This window comes from Neopsephotus bourkii, unplaced genomic scaffold, assembly GCF_033783945.1.
Source record: "Neopsephotus bourkii isolate Nb327-2 ecotype Australia unplaced genomic scaffold, CSIRO-AGI_Nbou_v1 NB_1328, whole genome shotgun sequence".
Lineage (NCBI taxonomy): Eukaryota > Metazoa > Chordata > Aves > Psittaciformes > Psittacidae > Neopsephotus > Neopsephotus bourkii.
In genome coordinates, this window is record NW_026901808.1 from 4,500,023 (window position 1) to 4,519,788 (window position 19,766).

The window sequence follows — 19,766 nt, forward strand, 5'->3', positions numbered from 1 at the left end:
AAGGTAACAGGAATTAGCTGTGTAGCCAACTCCACTAACACAGGGTTGAGCAATTAATCAAGTACCTACACCTTTGTGCATACTGACTGAGAGAGGAAGCCAGCAGCTGGCATCCTGATGAGCCTCCCGCCCAGGAAGTATGATAGTAGAAAGGCCAACCATGAGCCAGGGTGTTTGCTTTACACCCCAATTAAGGTGTTAATGAAGGCAGGCAGGCTGCAATCTCTATCAATCTGTTACCCCAAGTTTGCTTTCAATTATCTTCTGACCTTCCTATGTGCCAAGTTCAGAAGCCAGCTTATAAATTACACTGCCATTTGCAAAAATCTCTCTATTAAAGGGAAAACCAAAGGGAGATTTCTATACAGGTAGGGATGTGAGCCTATAAAGTTGACCTGAATTTGTAGATAGTGATCCACTGCATGCTCTCCAGAAAAATCTGAATTCATTTGGTACTTCTGCAGTTAGTCTGAAAATTCCTTGCATGCTTAATCACCTAAGTATGTGATGATTTTATAATATTGGCACTCCTATAGCTGCAAATTGCTACAGCATTTTATGCTTCCAGATATTCCCTAAATGGCCACTCCTGGACTATGCTCTGTGAGCAGCAACTACCCCAAGCAGGTGGAGGTGACTAATGCAGCCCTAAGAGAGAGCACACAGGAGGCAGTCTGACTTTAGCCTATTACTTCGGGCATGTAGTATCAGTGAAAAGAGGGAGATCCAGGTTTTGCTTCTTGTTTTTTCTACACCACCAATATAACGTAAAACACTCAAAAGCTCTAGGGATCAGTGACTGCAACTTTAATTCATAGAGAAGTACAAGGCTCTGCATAGTGAATTTTAGACTAGTGATAATTAGCTGCCTTTTCCTTGTACCTTTTCACAGGTTCCTTAAAAGTCTGTAGGTCCCCACAGTTTGAACAGTATCCTTATTAAAATGCATAAGGTGGTTGCTGAGACACTAGTACCCACTGCTGAAAAGGTTTTGGGCAGACTGGATGCCATGTGCATTTCTCTAACATTTGCTATTGTTTCCCCCTATTTTCAGTGAAGGTGGCTGGCACTTAATCTGATTAAGTCTCTCAAGGTGCTGAAAAACCTCATGCAGTCAAAGGAGTGTAATGAGTATTTAAATGAGGCAGGCTGGACTCTGTAGATCTTCAGAAGTGCCTCTTTTGAATGCGAAGGAGGAAAACCAGAAGTACGGTAGGCAGACAGAAGTGCTCACTGTGGGACTGGGCATTTACGCTCTTTATGAAGGAGCTGTTTATCTAAAACAGCAGACTAGATTCTAAATTGCATTAGGGAACTCACAGGTTCATCAATGACTCATTTAAAAGAATGAAACTTCGAAATGAAAATAAAGTGCAATTACTTTGAATTATTTCTTAAGCAAGAATCAAAATGTAAAAAATCTGACTTACAAAGTGATTTACTGTAATAAAAAACCAGTATTCACATCAGATCTGTCAGGCTCTTTTGGCAAGTGAGGTATCTTCAGACGAAATCATCATACAGGAAAATCAAATCGTTGTATCTGCTAACTGATGAAAACCATTCAAACATTGCATAAATTAATCAGTACTTTAGTGCTGAAAGGGGCTTTTTTTTATGCATCACAGGAACAGGGTTTTTCTGATTAATTGTCAGAGGAGACAGCAAACATTTCCTCCCTGAGATGATCTGGGAAAAACTGAAAGTCACTTTATCAAGACCTTTATATTAATGAAACAGGAAAAGATATACATGTGACAAACAGAAATATCCTCCTGGCCTAGAGAAAAACAATGTCCAAAGGACAAGTTAGATGCTGTGATGCCTGGGGTTAAAAACGACTTTCTCCTCTAAAGCCTCCAGTTGCGTAACTTGCATACAGAGCAACAGTAACACATTTTTGCAAACCGTTTGGAAGTGGTTGCTGCAAGATGTTAAACGAGATGAATGGCTGAGATGATGCACTGTGGCACTGGTTGGCGATCCTGCAGGGTGAGCGTCAGGCAGCTTCAGCCTCTGTCCTGCCCCCGAAATGCTAAACAGGAGGGAGGCCTGGCTACTGAAAGGTTACATGTACATGTGTGTGAATAGAAAGAGGAGCATGAAGAGAAGGTATGTGGTAGGTAATCAGTGGAAAACCATTACAATAATGATAAAGAAATCAGCTGCTTTTATCAGCTACCCAGATTCTGCCCAGTTGCCTGGATAGTTTGCCATTACTGATGGCCTCATTTACTTCAGGCATTCTAGGTCAGACCCACCTGAGGAGGGAGCAGAAGAGGGAAAGATGGTTCAGTGGCCCTGCAGCAGACAGCATGCCATGTACCAGTATGAGAATGGGACCGAGTATAAGATAGAGAAAACAAAGCTCCCCTTAAGCCTGACCTCACTGGCAGCATGGACCAGGTGGGTGGATGAGTCAGACTGACAGGGAGCTTTGTGTAAGCTGAACGTAGTAGCTTTCCATCTGCCGGTAGTGCTTTCACATTCACAAGTTCTCTAGGTACCTTGTGAAAGATAATGCACTCAGGACTCTGTGTGCTACAAAATCAATTTTACAAGCACACACAAAAAAGCAATCACTTTATTCTTGAGTATTCCTGTTCCTCCACTCCCCTTAATTTAAGGCTTTGTGCATATTTTGGTCCTCTGGGCAGAGTTCTTTGGTTTCCCTCTGCAGTCAGTTCCTTCAGTTGCTCACCGCTCCCTGAAGTCACATGCAACCATCCTGCCCCAAGTTCTGTTCTACCACAGAGACTGAGCTGGTTAAATACAGTGACAAAACCTCAACAAAGAGCAGCCTCTACAGTGCTGATATGTGAATGCAGTTGTATGGGGGGTGGCCCCACAGCATGTCCAGGCAGTCCATCACACAACGTGGTTACACCTCTGCAGCTCCCTATAGCACGCTACACCAAGCCTTGCAGCCATCTCTAAAGTTCGCACCTAGTAAAATCCTTGGCAATGGTACCTTTCACAGCAATGAGTGAATGATCACACCATGCACAGCCAGAAAGAAGAGGAAGGAAAACCTTGAAAACAGAAAAATTGCGTGGTGGGTATTAGCACGTGTTGTCATTTATTCTCCTAACTCTTGCTTTTAAAACTGATCAGATTTACAACTGATGGCATTCCTTTAATCCAAACTGGCCAAATAGACCACCAGCTGTGGGAAATGAACTTACAACTAGAAAACACCTAAAATATTTATAATGCTATTTTTGTATTTAAGGACAAACAAAATAATACAAATAAATTAAAACAGTACGTGAAACCATTAACATAAAATATCCAGCTTTTGCCATATGCTGTATTAAAATAAGGGTAGTGTGTGGTTTTCTGTCTAAAATTTATAAACCATAATTTCCCTATCATTCAATAGTATGAATTTACTGACAGAACCTACTAAATAACAACAGCATTTTATTCAAGTATGAGTCAGATCAGAAAGGGCTAAAGAAGACAAAAGCTGTTATCCAGGCTGGTCTTCTCAGTTCCTAGCAGATGCCCTTCTGCAAGTCCCTGCTGAGCTGCACCCTGCCTGTGCTGAGAGCTGCCCAGCTCACCAGGGGATGCTCTTCCCCCTGCTCCGCACTGGGCATGCTGATATTCTCTGTGAGATCTCTGCAAGGACGCTCTTCAGCGCTGGATTCAGGCAGTATGAGAGATTTCCCAAATCACAGTCTCTGCTAGGGGTCACAAGTCTGGAAATGGGCATGGAAATGATTTCACCAGCTGAGATAAAAACCTGTTACCCTCCGATCTATGCAAGAGAACCCTCTCCTGGGATAAAGATGACTTTGGACTGAACTCCTTCCTTTGCCTGAGGTGAATAAAAGCCACGACTGCCAAGACAGTATGCAAACTGGCAAGCTGCAGGCCAGCCTAGGTGCAGAAATATCCTTGCAATGTTAAAACAGAGGCATTTCATAGGCAGGAAACCAAGCATTATGGAGGCACACGAAGCTACTTGAGTAACTGGAGAAATCATCCAGAAGGGGTAGACTTGATCTATGGCGCCTGGTCAGGGTAGTTTCTGTATTTTAACTATTTAATGCAAAATGCCTGTGTGTGCACAGCTCACCAATGGATGCTGGGGAACCAGGCTGAAAGACCAGGCTCTGTTTTGCCCCTTCAGTTCGGTCCTGCTCCTGCAGTAATGTTTGCTGGGCTGAGCAGAGCAAGGACTTGGAGTGGGCACCCACCTGCACCAACCTACATGTGGTGGTGGTTTAACTTCTCACTTTGGAGACGTATGTAAGTGAAGGCTGCAAAAGGCAGCTCTCATGTCCTGGGGGTGTTCAACCGTTTATGGTAGCTTATAAAGGACAGGTACGACCATACTACTCCTATTCCCTTACAATGACAGCGATAGGTTCTGATCAATTGTGCCACAAAGGACTCTGGAAGTGGTGAGACTCCAAGCTCTGCCTTCTCCATGGATGGAGGCATCCCACTGCTGGATTGAATGACAGATAAACTCTTGCCATGGCGTAAGAGTTCAGCTAGCAGCTGATTTGGGATGACATCTCACTCAGCCTCAGGATTTTAAGCTGCCTCTTTGAGCTTCCAGTTTTTCGCATTCAGTTTCCTAGAGCTTAGGCACCAGGTTGTCATTGCAGCATTTTCAGTGGGTTATTATGTCTATAGCAACCAGCGACAAACCAGCTTATAGATGTGTCTTTTTTATTAGCCCTAACTCTAGTAACAACTTTCTGAACTATATAATGTTTTCATCGAGCTGTTTTAATGTGGTTATGCCCTTCATGTAAATAAAATACTTTCCTGTTCCTTTCCTCTATGGAGCAAATTAGATTTTTTATCATCTCATTACAACATCTGTTCAACAGAGTCAATTCCAATACAGTTCTGAGGTCATTTCCCGCAGCCTGAGAAAACAGAAAATGTTATTATCCTAATTTAGCAGTGATAAAGCACTGAGGCCAGCAGCTCATGTTCAGAATTCCCTGACGTGCTCAAATTTCTTTGATTTTGGATAGTTCCAGAGCCAAGGAACAATGTCATTCTGTAGAGGGGAATTCAAACAGGGTGGAAGTAATTTGGTTTTGGAGGACTCATGCGAACACAAAGGCAACTGAGGGGCCTAGTGGAGGATCGGTTTCACCTACATTCTTTAGACGTCATTTAGATTCTTGCAAATAATTATGTGAACCAGGTCGGATGGGGGCTTTGGTCTAGTGGAAGATGTCCATGCAGGGGCGTTGGAACTAGATGTTCTTTAATGTCCTTTCCAAACCAAACCATTCTATGATTCTATGTGCTGAACTTTAACTATGTAGCTGTTAAAAGAGCCACATAAAAAATATGCTGGAAGCCTGGTACCATTCAACACCAAAAATTGTTAATGGTATCAGAACAAAGCCGTACACTCATAAGCACCATCTATTGACATATTCCCTATTATCTCATAGTTGCTTATGAACAAATATCACACAGAATCATAGAATGGCTGAGATTGCAAAGGACCGCTGGAGCAGCAAGGGTGTATCTCAAGTATTTAGAGACACGTGTATTGTGTATCTGAATACACAATTTCAACTTGAATATGAGTATGTACTCACTAAGTTTCATAGTGGTTTACATGGAACCTCATTACTGCACTAAAACAGTCTCACAGAATCATAGGATGGTTTGAGTTATAAGGGACCTTAAAGTTCATTCAGTTCCAACTCCCTGTCATGGGCAGAGACACCTTCCACTAGACCAGGTTGCTCCAAGGCTCTGTCCAACCTGGCCTTGAACACTACCAGGGATGGGGCAGCCACAGCTTCTTTGGGCATCCTGTGCCAGCGCCTCAGCATCCTCACAGGAAGAATTTCTTCCTTATATCCAATCTAAATCTACCTTCTCAGTTTAAAGCCATTCATATCTCTATAAATCCTTTAATCAAGTAAATTAATACTGCATAATAAATAATACTATTGTGATATAATTTCTGGTCAAAATCCTTTACAATGTACAAATCAAACATAGCCAAAGTGGTTACAAGTTCAGAGCAAGCTGAGAAAAGACAATTTAACCATCTCTCAAGTTCTCAGTTTTGTACAGTATTTTTATGAATTGTACTTGCAGTGCCTCGTGTTCTACCATAGCAAACAGTAAAGACTGTTGAGGACAACCTAAAAGTGAATACAGACTTCCAGTATTTGAAAACTCTTTATGGAAATGCAAACTGTCCTTTTTGGGAAATCTGCTATTAGTTTGCCCAAAAGCAGAATGCTAATTCAAAGTAAATAATATCCTGCCAAGAAGAAAACGCATCCCAGAAAAAAATGACTTGCATGTTTAATTAATGCATGATTATACTAGTTCCTTAAAAATTAAGATTAACCATATATCTGAGGGGGGTTTTATGCAATTAGAATTTAGAAGCTTATCATCATAATTTTTCATATGTATGTGAACAGCCTTCAACAAAGGTTTTACTCTATTTCGTCACCATGGAAAAACGTGATGGGTTTTGTTTGGTTGGTTGTGTTGCTTAAAATCTGCAGCAGCAGCTCTGTTATTTCCAAGTGTGTCACTTCATAACTGGACAAGGCATTGTTCTTCCCACAGGACCATGAGCACCTTAATGGATGTGATAGTGTGACCATGTGTGGAAAAGCCTGATGGCTCTTCTTATCTGAAAGTCAAGAAACTCCACAAAGATTAAGTTCCCAAAGAGGAAAGATGTTCATCATTTTCAGGCAACTTTAAGCTTTGATTCCTATCTTTATACAGTTCATTACTTTTTCACAAGAAGTAAAATGTTCTTGTTCTATAGCTGAAGCAAGTTTTTGAGAATTCAGCACCGTATGTATTAATCGCTGCATTCTCCTCATTTTTTAAAAGAGACTACGTAACACAAAGGAAGACAAGAAGTTTCATTTGCCAAGAAAAAGCAACCACTCAGCTTCACAACATTAACTCTGACAAATATTCATGAAACCACAACTTACTGGGACCAGAAAAGGAAATTGCTCATATTTAAATGAATTTATTTTCACAACTATTCTCATTAATCTCTTCCCATGTAGGCTCATATTTCTAACATAAAAGAATCCTTCCTTCAATTTCCTATGCTATTTTAGCTTCATGCTTTCTCAGAACAGCTGCGCCCAACTTTATATTTATGCAAACATTTTCTTCGCGCTATTTTCCAGCTACCCTTCTGTGAGTTTACAGAAATGCCTGTTCTTAGATGTAGAAAGTGTACCTTTCGAAAGCACTAGTGAAAGTCAGGATCTTGGTTTTCACTGACCTTCAATGGCAGGTGTGATTTCACCTCCTTAGGTCCCTTCAAACCAGATGCTCAAAGAACAAGAGCAAGCCTTTCTTCTCTATAATGTCACTTTATCTGAAAGTTGTTAATTTTAACTTTGATGAATTTAATACACTCATCAGAATTTTCTTATTACAAAACTTATTGTATAACACAATGCAATCTGCCGTTAACGCAATGGAATCTTAAGTCAAGAGTCCAGAAATTTGAGCTCCTAGATAGGGTTCTATTTCTTTGTATGCCCCTGCTTTGCTGCACTGTTTTCTTACGTACTCTGTGGCTCAATTTACTCAGTTGTAAACTAAATATTAAAAATGCAATTATAAAAAATACTTTATTCCAAGTTTTTTGATGTATTTGCACAAAATAATGCAGGCTATCATTCTGCAGATGCTTAACCTGAACTAATGTTACACAGTCTTTTATGAACATTTCCTTTTTTCAAAATGAACTGTGTGTTTTCTGCCCTTTGAAAAGTATTTTCTTCTCTGCAACTATTTCACAGTCCTTCAGAACCACTTAGCCTAGGGCAGAACAAGGACATTTTTCTCTGCACAAAGTCTATGGGTCTGACCATGAAAAAGGTGTTTCTCCTAGCAGTACATGCAAATTGAGAAAAATCTATTAACTTAAACTTTCCTTACAGAAGCTGGGGAAAATCTGAGCTCCCAGAAAACAAACTATGGCAATAAGAAAACTGCCCAGTGTGAAGGAATTGCACAATCAGAGCATGGATGAGGTTGGCACACACCTCTTGCTCAGAGAGGAATTAGAGCAGGATGCTCAGGGCAGTATCCAGGTGGGTTTTGCATATCTCCAGGGATAGATAGATACTCCACAACCTCCCTAGGAACTCTGTTCTGTTTCTGTCCTAACAACAACAGTAAGGTGTTTTTTTCTGATGTTTAAATGGAGTTTCTTGTGTTTCAGTCTGTGCCCACTGCCTCTCATCCTGGCATTGGGCAACACTGGGAAGGGTCTGGCTCTGCCTCCTCTACATCCTCCCTTCATGTATTGCTAAGCTACACCTACCTGACCCTTCTCCAGGCTGAACAGTTCCAGCTCCCTCAGCTTCTCTTCATACAAGAGATTCTTCAAGCCCTTCTGTGCTTCAGTTGGCCCTCCCCTGGCCTTGCTGGAGTCAGCCCATGTCCTTGTCCCAGCTCTGGACATGACATGTGCCAACATAATGTACTTGGTTCCCCAAAACCATATCTTCTTAAGTAGCATGAAAGAATATGGTTGTACCTTGATTTATCCTCTCCACATGAATTTTCATTAAAAGCTTTATCTTTTACCACCCTTTTACAGATGAAACACCTTGTAAAATCAATGAGTGTTTAAGGTGTGGATCAATGGTATAACATGATATTTAGTCTTTATGTGAGAACAAATTGCTCTAATTGGCTGCTCATTTAGTCTTACGATCTCTTTCTGGCAGACTTGGTTAATGCAGACTCTCTGTCCTTCATATTTGTACATTACATACTTTGACTTTCTGGACAGTTTTTTTCTCTGCTGCCTCCTCAGCTTTGCTCACTGCAACAACACTTCAAGGTAACAAAAATAATATTGTGAATTTAACATTTAACAACTTATCTTAAATTTGTTCTACATAGACAATTCAGGCTGAGTGAATGGGTATTGTGGGATCAGACTGACAGCAGGCTGTTTAACCTTGTGGTAAGGAAAATCTTGCTAGGAAAAGACTTAGATAAGAAAAAAACTGCAAGCTAAAAAAAAATTTAACTCAAAATCCAAAACAGAATGCACCCTAACAACAAAAGACCCTCTAAAAACCCTTTACCACATTCTCAACAACAATGGTTAACCCAGTAGAGAAAGGAACACAAATTTCAATCAGTTTAAACATATCTTACATTAACTTTCATTATGTTCTATGCTCCTCATATACAATACCATGCTGGTTCCACAGACAATTAAGTGTTAAATACCTTTTTTACATGCAAACATTCTTCTTTCTGAATAAAGCTCGATTTTCCTACCAATTTAGTGGTGAAAACACTAATATTAAGAATATTTCATATTTATTTGAAGAATCTTTGGAAAATCATACACATTTTAAAAAATTCCTCCAAATGATGATACCAGAAAATCAAAAGATGGATTGCTTTATTTCTGCTGGTACAGAAGATAATGGGGCTATAAAACTAGCAGAAGATCCTAGATAAAACTAGAGAGACAGCGAGTTCTAATTCCACAAGTCCGTGAGGATTCTTCAGGCAGATGCTGATGTGTGTCTCATCTCAAGGCAGAGAAACTGAGTTTATCTGAACAGAGGCTGCTCTCTTATCTAAAGTATATTCCCTGCATAACCTTAGGGGATGGGTAGGTAAATATTTCCTGTGAATGAAATCAGCAGCTCTCCAACAGAACTGATTAAATCCTCTTGCAGCAAGCTGGAAAATTCTTAAACGTTACTTACTTTAATTATGGATGCACCTATACATATTAAGTACTGGGGACTCATAAAGAAAAAAAAGATTAAAACCAATGATTTTACAATCATATTAACTATATGACAGGAAATAATTAACAGAAACCACAAATACTTGTGAAGAGCACAGTGGACAGCTTCTTGAGCAGCTAATAGATGCTAGGTTAAATCTGTGACTGCACAGAAGCATGCTGAGAAGTCCTGAGGAAGGATCTGAATTAGGACAACATAGCAGTGAGGCATTTGTCAGTGAAACAGGCCTTTCAGTAAAAGCTACTCAGCTTATTTCCTTTCTTCCCTCCGGCAGTGGAGCTCTGGGTGTGAAGCAATGGGATTCCTAATAGGTCTCTGATTGAATCAGCAACATTTTCCTTAACTAAGAACAGGTGCTGCATGTTACCTCTCCAAAGTGTGCCAGTGTATTGGACAAACACAGGGCATATGTTTCATAAATAAGCAATAAGCATATAGCAAATATATGTGCAATATGCTGTAGTCACCAGGTACTGAGGACATTATGAGATTTCATGACAAAAGTGTTTTGACAGGGCTCGAAAATAAAAGTATTAAAATTTTAAGCTTGAAAATAGAAAGAAATCAGATATGACATAACAGAAAAATTTATATGGTATGGGAATTGATGCAGCACACAATAGGAGTTGCTTTAAAATACTCTTCCAAATCACAGGATGCCAAATGATGCAGGTTTAAACAACAGCAAGTTTGGTCGAACTTGAGCTGTAGATGCTACCAGATACCCAGCAGAAAATGCAGAACAATTATGAGCATCCTAGAGCTGGGTTGTTGATATTTGTTTATTTTAACCTGTTATTCCTGTTACTACCAGTATCTATTTACAGAAAGATAGCTATAGCATGCTATGAAGCAGTTGGATAGATGCTTCTCCAGTTCAGTGCTTACCACCAAGCATCATTTTTGAAAGCATGTGCAGGCAACACTGAAAATATTTACCACAGTTCTCCAGGAAACATAGGAGAGTACAAAGATGAACTATGAAAAATACTTCCTTTTTTAGTATCATTTCCATTTTCTATTACTGGAAATCAGTCTGGCTGGAGAATGCAGTAAAATGAGATATCAAGTCCTATAATATTTGGAAGTTTACTTTTTAAACTAGGATTAAGACAGCAAAAGCCAAAAAAAAATACAATATAATGCTGTACATGACATACAGCAGGTCATGCAACATGATCAGATGGTCCACATTAGCTCTAAAACTCTACCACCGTTAGAATAAATATCACTCCTGACATGTCTCAAGCATTTTTCCTAAAATGTAAAGCATCCAGCTGGGCAATGTGTGTTCTCTTCGATCTCCTGGTGAAGTTGTCTATGCCTTTTTAATCAAAATCTGATCCCATCCACACTTTTTCTCCTTTAAAAGGGAAGGTGGATGAGCTAGAGAGCCAAGACTGCCTTTTATGATGAACACTGCTAACTGAGATGACACATCAATAGTCGGAGAATGATAAATGGAGCAGGAAACTGTTTACAGCAAGAAGTATGCATCCATATCCTGCCATCAAATAACAGAAAATGAAAGGCAAAATCAACAGTCTGAACTGCGACAGTACACAGTCATATAATGTGTTCTCGGTGTCGAATGGTCCTGGAGCAGGAATGGAAAATAACTGAACAAGACTGGCAGACTGTGCAACTGGATAGGGTCAAAGCATCAGGAGTAAGTAAGATAAGCTGAACCAATCAGCAGATCTGACCCAGGAGAGTCTGGAGTATGTGTAACAGCACAGACTGATCAGTGGATGTCCCTCAACCAAATAAAAGACCCATTAGACAGAAGCAAAAAGCAGAATGTACCACAAGTAGGAAAAACCACAAAGGACTATTATGCTACTAACCTGAAATAAGAGATGGAGACATCATTCCTGGAACAGGCTATTTATTACGGTCACACAAAATCAGCTTATTTTCACAAATAGCACAATAACTGAAATGAGTGCTAGCAGGAAAGTAGTAACCTGTGTGAAAGCCAAGAGAGGAAACTCAGGCTAAGAAACTGGAAGAGCTATGAAAAAGGTATTACAAAATCCCAGTCTCTCACCTAATGAAACTGTTAGTGGAAACGGCACCCTATGTAAGTAGCACCACTTAACACAGTTTGGCCTTGTTGCCACCCAGCACGCTCAAAGGGAACACAGCTAAACTACAGCTTCCTTGGGTTTAAAAAACCAGCATAGGCAAACAAAACTGCAACAATAGCAATTTTTTCCACATGATAAATGGTGCTTAGCAAGACAAACTCAATAGTAAGACTTACATCAAAGAAAATAATGTACTTCCCAATTATAACCTTATTTCACAGAAATCTTGGAATGGTTTGAGTTGGAAGGGACCTTAAAGCTCATCCAGTTCCAACCCCCTGTCACAGGCAAGGACACCTTCCACTAGAGCAGGCTGCTCCAAGCCACGTCCAATCTGGCCTTGAGCACTGCCAGGGATGGGGCAGCCACAACTTCTCTGGGCAACCTATGCCAGGGCTTCATCATCCTCATAGCGAAGAATATCTTTATAATACTTATGTTTGTGATGTGAAAAAATACAAATATTCGTGACTTTAGGCTGAAATAATACCTTTAATTAAAATGACTAAAACTTGAGGGTTATGGTCTTGCATAAATGAACATCATGATCACAGTTACTGAGGAGTTGCCAATATTTAAAAGTATTAGAAGTCTGATGAACTTTTTTCCTTGAGAAAGAATTAATTTATTACACAGCACACAGCTAAAATCCAAACCACTCAGAGAGTAGCATGCCGTTAAAAACTGTCACAACAGACCTCAATATTTAAATTATCACTTAAAATGTTGAGCAATTAAAACTGCCATTTATTTCCATTTCAGCTGCCTGTGAGTCAAAAGAGCCCAGTCACGTAGCACACTGCATCTGCCAAAGTGAATGCAAATCTTTATCCATACTGGGTACATCTCCAGTAGGCATCAACAAAGGAAGGTCTCCTCACCTATACCCTTCTGTGTTCCTTGAGTCTGCTGAGTATTTTTCAGCTACTTTCTCATTACCCAGTAACTTTCCACTACCCAACAGTTATCAGAACCACTGCAGTCTCACTGCAGTTCTCTTCAATATTGGTACAGACAGATATTTAACTTAGCACCTGGCTTGCAGGGGAATTGATGAGATCCTGGCATCAGTGTTGTTTAGAAAAGAACTCAAAATGACTCAGCTGAAGACAGGATTTTAACTAAGATGTCTGTTGGCTTCCAGTTTATGAAGATCTTAGAGTTAAGAAATTCATCTGGATGAAGCATATCATACATCTTTAAATAACTCACTGAGAACAGTACTGTTTACTATTTACAAGGGAACCATTAAGAGCTGCAATAGCTGCCTAAGAGCTGCACAAACTAATTAATACTCTGAATGCCTTTGCCTTTGTGATGGAGATTATTATGCTCATTCATTTCAGCACTGAAAAACAGAAATATAATCTAAGTGACAGCTAGTAATGGTGAAGACTGATTTTGTGGACAGGCAAGCCTAGAAGACTAGATTTACAAACAAACCATTCCTTAGTTTTTATATTTTAGAGACAATAACATGGTAGGGAAAAAAAGCAACTGTGAGGGTGGTGAGGCACTGGAATGGGTTGCCCAGGGAAGCTGTGAATGCTCCATCCCTGGCAGTGGTCAAGGCCAGGTTGGACAGAGACTTGGGTGACGTATTAGTGCAAGGTGCCCCTGCCCATGGCAGGGGGGTTGGAAATAGATGATCGTAAGATCTTTTCCAATCCTCACCATTTTATGATTCTATGATCTTTTTGGACATAAGTTTCCAATGGTAGCTCAGATGTACAAAGGCAAAATCAAAGTGTCACTGAAACGTATTAGCAAAGAACCACACTGGTGGTTATGCTGCACATGAAGAGAATTGACACACATCAGACAGGGACTCCCTGCTCTTATTTTCATTTACAGCTTTCACACAAACACTTGACAGAACTTCAAAACCTTCTCAGTGCAGTAATTAATGTTCACAGTATTCTTGTGATCTCAAATACTATTAAAAACAGGGAAATTAAAAGGTCCACCGGAAAAATAGGTATTCATTATCAAAACATATGAATAAAGTCTGAACACTTCTGGGGAAAAAAATCTTCAGCATAACATTCAGATGAAATGTTTGCTAAAGTTTTGTATGAGGACAAATAAGTTGTAGTGATGCTATGGAGTTGGGGCATTCAGCTTCCCGGTCTGTTGCTGTTTGCAGTCATGGCAGTTTATGTTGACTTTCTTACCTCTGATACAGATGCCCTTTTATTCACTGACTGACTGAGACTCATCCTGGGTCTTAATCATAGTCACGGTTAGAGAAAATACTTCTGTCAGCACCACTAACTTTAGTCACAGTTATTCGATTACCTTTTAAGGAAAAATGCAACGTAAAATATGTGGTATTTAAAAAACAGTTCCCTGTTTCAGTGAGATGCACAGTAGGGGCTGAATTCAGCTCATGGATTAGCACATCTAACTTCAGACATCTACATGTGAACTAATGCTATGATTTACATGTAGGTGTCTGGTATCACTTATGTGTGTTACAGTAAGCCCACCTAGCCTGCAGCTACCACTCTGGAAGGCATGGGTTATACCTGTGAGCCCATACAAGTATCCCAGATGTCTCAGATATGCCAAGACAACTCAATGGCTCTAGTTACCTATGTGTAGCCAACTGAATCAAGTTCTGTGTCTTTGCAGTCTTTTTACTGTCAACTGATCTAAACAAAATAGTCAGTGGAGAGCTAGATGGACTTTTCCTACTCAGTTGCATAGTCAATGGCTTCACTGGAGGGGAGTTGGTTGCTTAAGCATCATCTCTGAATGCTCTTAAAGACATCCTGTCTGGCAGATATGACTGAGGGACTACGGGGTGCTTGCATGCTTCTGGATATCAGCTGGAAGCCATACACTATATTCTATGTCATTCCCAACTGCCCAGTGCACTTAACATGTAGGCACCTGAATCAAGCTGAACTGACCAGACCTCAGATTGCTATAATGGGAGGCTACACATACAGTTCATATCACACCTGGAGTCAGTTGGTTTAACCCCCAGACAGAACCCTACTGAAAGGTAACACAGGTATCTCAGATCACCTTCCTCGATAATGTTCCAGCTTCCAGATTTCAGCCTAAAAAGAAAAACTCATCAAGGTCTTGGCTGCTATCTGCCAACCCTGAGAAACTGTTGTAGGTATCCCAGAGCATCTCTAAGAACATTAGGCTCTCATGGCCAGGCACATGGATCATTCACTGTGGTTTTAAAACTAAAGAAATGAAGATGTAAGTTTTATTTAATGACTCCAATTTCCAAGTTTCACTTTTGAGTGGAAAAAAAATATCCTTGATGATGCTATGAGGCATGTTAGTATCAGTATTTTGCTCACTGGTCATTTCTGCAGTATACCAAATGGCAGGAGTAATAAATAACAGGATAAGTTCTCTGCTCGTGGTGTAATTCCATTAAAACAATGGCAATAGAGCACCTGGCCCAAAATACTATTTTAGGATTTATCACAACCATTTCTGAGATCTGGTGAAATATTTTTTGTTTCATACCAACTTCTGAAAAATAAGAAGTGCGTGACAGAAGGTAAGAAATTCTGTATCAGTAAATGAAAATCACAGAATCATTTTAATATATAAGCCATCTTTGTGGACTTACAGTAAATCTTCCATAGCGGAAAAGAAATGGAGCTCTCAAAACCATACCTGTAATCTACCAAAGTGCCATCACACACATGAAATTAAACACAGACATGGCTTCCTCAGAGATGACTCCTTTTTTGCCTCTGCAGCTTATGCTCTATCCATGAAATATTGTTAACATAAAAGAAATTCAGAGGGAGGTTTGTATTTGTTTGAGCACAATTTAAAAAACTGACTCCCCACACCTAAGCTGCAGAACATCCTTCAGCCAGGGGTTTGCTCTCTTCCACCCAGGCTCTGGCTCAACTCTGACAAGACAAACATCCCAACTTTGAGTTTTATTAGTTTTATTTTCTACTGCTCTGAAGAAAGAAAAAGTGAAGACTGGAAGAAGACAAAAACTAACAGCGCAATGCATGGTGCAACACAATAACTAAACAGTGTTAAGTGTCGTTAGAATTCCGGAAATATTTGTGGCCTTTCGTGCTCATAAAAAAATGAATCTACATAAGCAGTATTTCCTCTCGAGAACAATACCAACAGCCTTTGATTTAGCAGGGAAATGGTCACAATTGTGACATTAAAGTGGAATTGGATTTTTTATGACCAAGATTCATGTCCAAAACTTGTAGTTCAATACCAAAGGCATACTCCCCCTCCCTTACACAACAAACAATACAATTTTCTGATGATACTAGTGAAAACTGTTGATCAACCAGGATGTTTATTCCACAATTTCAAAGCATGTCTGAAGGTCATACAGTTGTTCACTGCTACAGATTTACACAAATCAACTCAAATATTATTAACAGAAAGCCAAGCACAAGAATCTGAGCAACAAATGCGCCATAAATTCTTGGAGAACCAATGCAAAAGGAGTTTACAATGTAAAGGAAAGGTAGAAACCAGAATTACCCAGGGGACAATAAAAATCTAATAAAGGAAGAATAAACAGGGTTTATTGCCAAAGGTGGAAGTCTGAAGATCTTAAGAAGTGATTCTTCAGAAACAACTGAGGAAAGAGGAGATGGTGCAAATATTTTGTGAACAGGAGTTTATTTTGTGGCAGGAAATAACACATGAAAACGGTGTGATACAAGAAGGATTTGGTACAGCCAGAGCAGTTAGCAGATGAACTGAAAGAATATGATATGGAACTGGTGAGGGCTGTTAAGTGGCACAGTTGGCATGAGGAGAGATGGGAAATAAATTAGTGGAAATAGAAGCAAAACAAGCAAATAAATACTTTAATAAAACTCAGAGAGTTTATTAGATTTTTTTCTGCCCTGCAGATCTTTTCCCAGAATACAAGGTTTCATTTTCATTAGATTTTTCAATGAAAAATATTGACTTCTTCCCACAGAAAACAGAGCCTTCCCTTAAACAGCATTTCCTCAGTCTTCTGGTGGTCCCTATGGAAAATTGTCAGCCTCTTTCCAGATCATGAACATACTGCCTTTAAAGAAGATGTTCATAAGAAATCCTTTACAAAAGGATAAAATGTATTCATATCAACTACAGATTTATTGAAAGTACTAAACTCATTTTACTAAAACCATAAAATAATCAGTAGATTGGAACAGTGTTCTGCCAAGCTTCTCTACTGGAACAGCTAATGAATGAATAACCTACTGTGTTGCAAATCTCTCATCCACCACAATGTTTTACATCAGGAATCACTGCTAATAAAGTGGGAAGAAATAACATCTACTTTCAGGGAAACTATTATCAGAGTAGAATTACTCAGTCTAATTTAAATGTTTAAAAAAAAAAAAGAGGATTTTAAAATAAAAGAATCTGAGCCAAATGTCTCCAACTTGAGACAACAATTAATCTCAAGAGAGTATGCACTGTCAGCCTCTTGAATTCTTCCCCAGTCTGCTTTTACTCTGCACTGAGTAGCATAAAAAAGACGGAAATTGAAACCTCTGCCTTCTGGGATGAATAGATCTAGACAAAATACACTGCCTCTTAAAGCATTAAGTAACTTCAACATTCACTAAGCACATCAGTGAAATAATACAGATGAAAGAGACCAACTAATTACTCAGTAGGAAGAGGACTAAGTCTTCATGCTTGGCTCTGGCAGCTTTCAGTCAACGCAGAGATATATAAGTAAATATAAAACTCCCCTAATAATCCCATGATTATTCTCCAGACGCCGTAAACAATTAGCAATTGCTATTATTATTATTATTTGATGGGTATTTTAGGGTAGCAACTGAGATTATGACCTCTTTGTTCCAGGCACAGTGTAAGAAACTAATAAAAAAGGTCACCTGCTCTCTTGTTTCCTGTAAGAAGCATTTTTCAACCCAGCATACCTGTAGGTAGAGTTTTACAGTTTCCATGTAGGAAGGTGGAGCCTTCATTGTCTCCATGTGGAGTCTATGCAATGACACTTTAATGCCAAAAAACCTAGTGACTACAGGCAATTTGAAACAGCCATTCGTTCCAGTACCTTGCTAGTACAGGATCAAGAGCACAGAAAACTGAAGATTAAGCCAAGAACTGTGGATCAAGCCTGGAACTGAGGATCAAGCCTCACAAAGTCAAGTACTGCTATCGTGACTTTTCTGCATCTAAAGAAATTGCCACAATAAACCTGTGTAATACTGGCTGCACCTCTAGTTACTAAATCCAGAGAACATGTTCAGGTATCAACAATACTGCCCCAGGTCATTCATATGATCTAGAGTACTCCTTTGGAATTAGAAATCTGGCAGCCAGGCTTGTTTAGCAATTCAGTCAGTGTGAAATAGCCAGAGGGTATGATTTCTTTAGATTAATAAAGAATAACCCAAAGGACTCTGAAGTCAAAGCACAACTAAAGAACCAGTCAAAGCTTCAGCACTTCATCTCCTCAGACTTTTGACAGTACGTCCTGAGAGATACTATTTTATCTTCAAAGTGACACAGACTCTTTAAGTTTGGCTCACTGAACCAGGAATCTGGTGCGTAACTGACTGCAGTCACATTACCAATACTGAAATTCATTTTAAATACTGACAGGATTATACTGACCCTCAAAGGGCACAGTATCTTTCAAGCTTGTTGTGTTTGGGTTTTTTTCTTTCCATCAAAGGAGATATTTATTTCTGAGTAACTAAACCTCTATGTGCCAAAGCTCTGTAACTCCCCTGACTTGAATAAGCTGTGACTACCTACAGATCTGACCCTAGAGAGTCAGTTCTCTTCCATGCACAGTTTATTTACAATTACAGATAAAGCATGACAAGGGAGCTTTCTGCCTCAAAACCACCCCACAACACCTACCAAGAAATTCATGTCACATCCCACATCTACAATTGTCTTTTCGTCCTGTATCAGTCTGTGAATGCTTTCTCCCTCCATTTATACCCTGTATGTCCTTTTCCAACACTGTGGTTGTAGGCCAGCCCTGCGTCCTAAGTGAGGGTGGAGAATGGTGCCACAGAAAAACAGCCCACATCTTCATCTGCTCCTCGGCTGCTACATAGCAGAATGATTGCAAAGCAAATCATGTTCCACGGAGGCTTTTATCCTGTGCTTGTCAGCAAATGAAGTACTAATTAACAATGGGTAGTGACTGATGCCATAATAAGTGATTTATAGATTTTAATTGAACATTATAGCATCCCCAAGAACTCAATTCAAGATAGTTTTTTAAAAAACTCTGGCCTTAATTCAGTAATGTAATTAAATAAATTAAGGCTTTAAAGCTTAAAAGTTTAAGCTCAAATCAATAAGAGTAACCACACACATAAAACTATGTGTAAGTAACTTGCTGAACTAAGTCTTTGCAAGGGATAAATCCAGGCCTTTGCTAAAAGTTGCAGATGCCCTCTAATTCAGAAAAGGAGATCTGTATTATTCAAAATTCAGCATTCAGCAAAACCATTCACTACTTAAAGAGCACAAGACTTAAATATTTCTATGGAATTGATGCATTTCTCACTCTCAACTGGGGTATATGATTAGCCAAAAATAAACTGAGTGTCTTGCTTTCTTAAATTTTGGACAGTGAATAAAGTGCTGACTCCCATCTCTTATTACATTTGTTTGTCTGAGAGATGCTTAGTAGGAAAGAAGGAATGACCATCTTTAGCTGTTTTCTAGAGTGCTTATTATAGAGATATTCAAGTACAAACCGCAGACATCAGAATAACATAAGTAATTGTAGAAAATACATCTTTATCTCTTTCACTTTATCATTTCAGCTGCCTTTAATAATTTGTTTATTAAGATTTTCTCATTATTGATTCTTTTCACATCACAATAATCATCATCATAAAAATGCAGTTTGTTTTATCAGGAGTTTTGTCTAAAAGGGATG

The 19,766-nt window shown here is 39.3% G+C and overlaps 1 protein-coding gene across 14 annotated transcripts in view; it reads right to left on the minus strand.

Annotated features, from left to right (window-relative positions):
• MAGI2 (membrane associated guanylate kinase, WW and PDZ domain containing 2) overlaps window positions 1-19,766 on the minus strand; it is a 728,751-nt gene that overhangs the window by 658,659 nt on the left and 50,326 nt on the right. The window lies entirely within an intron of this gene.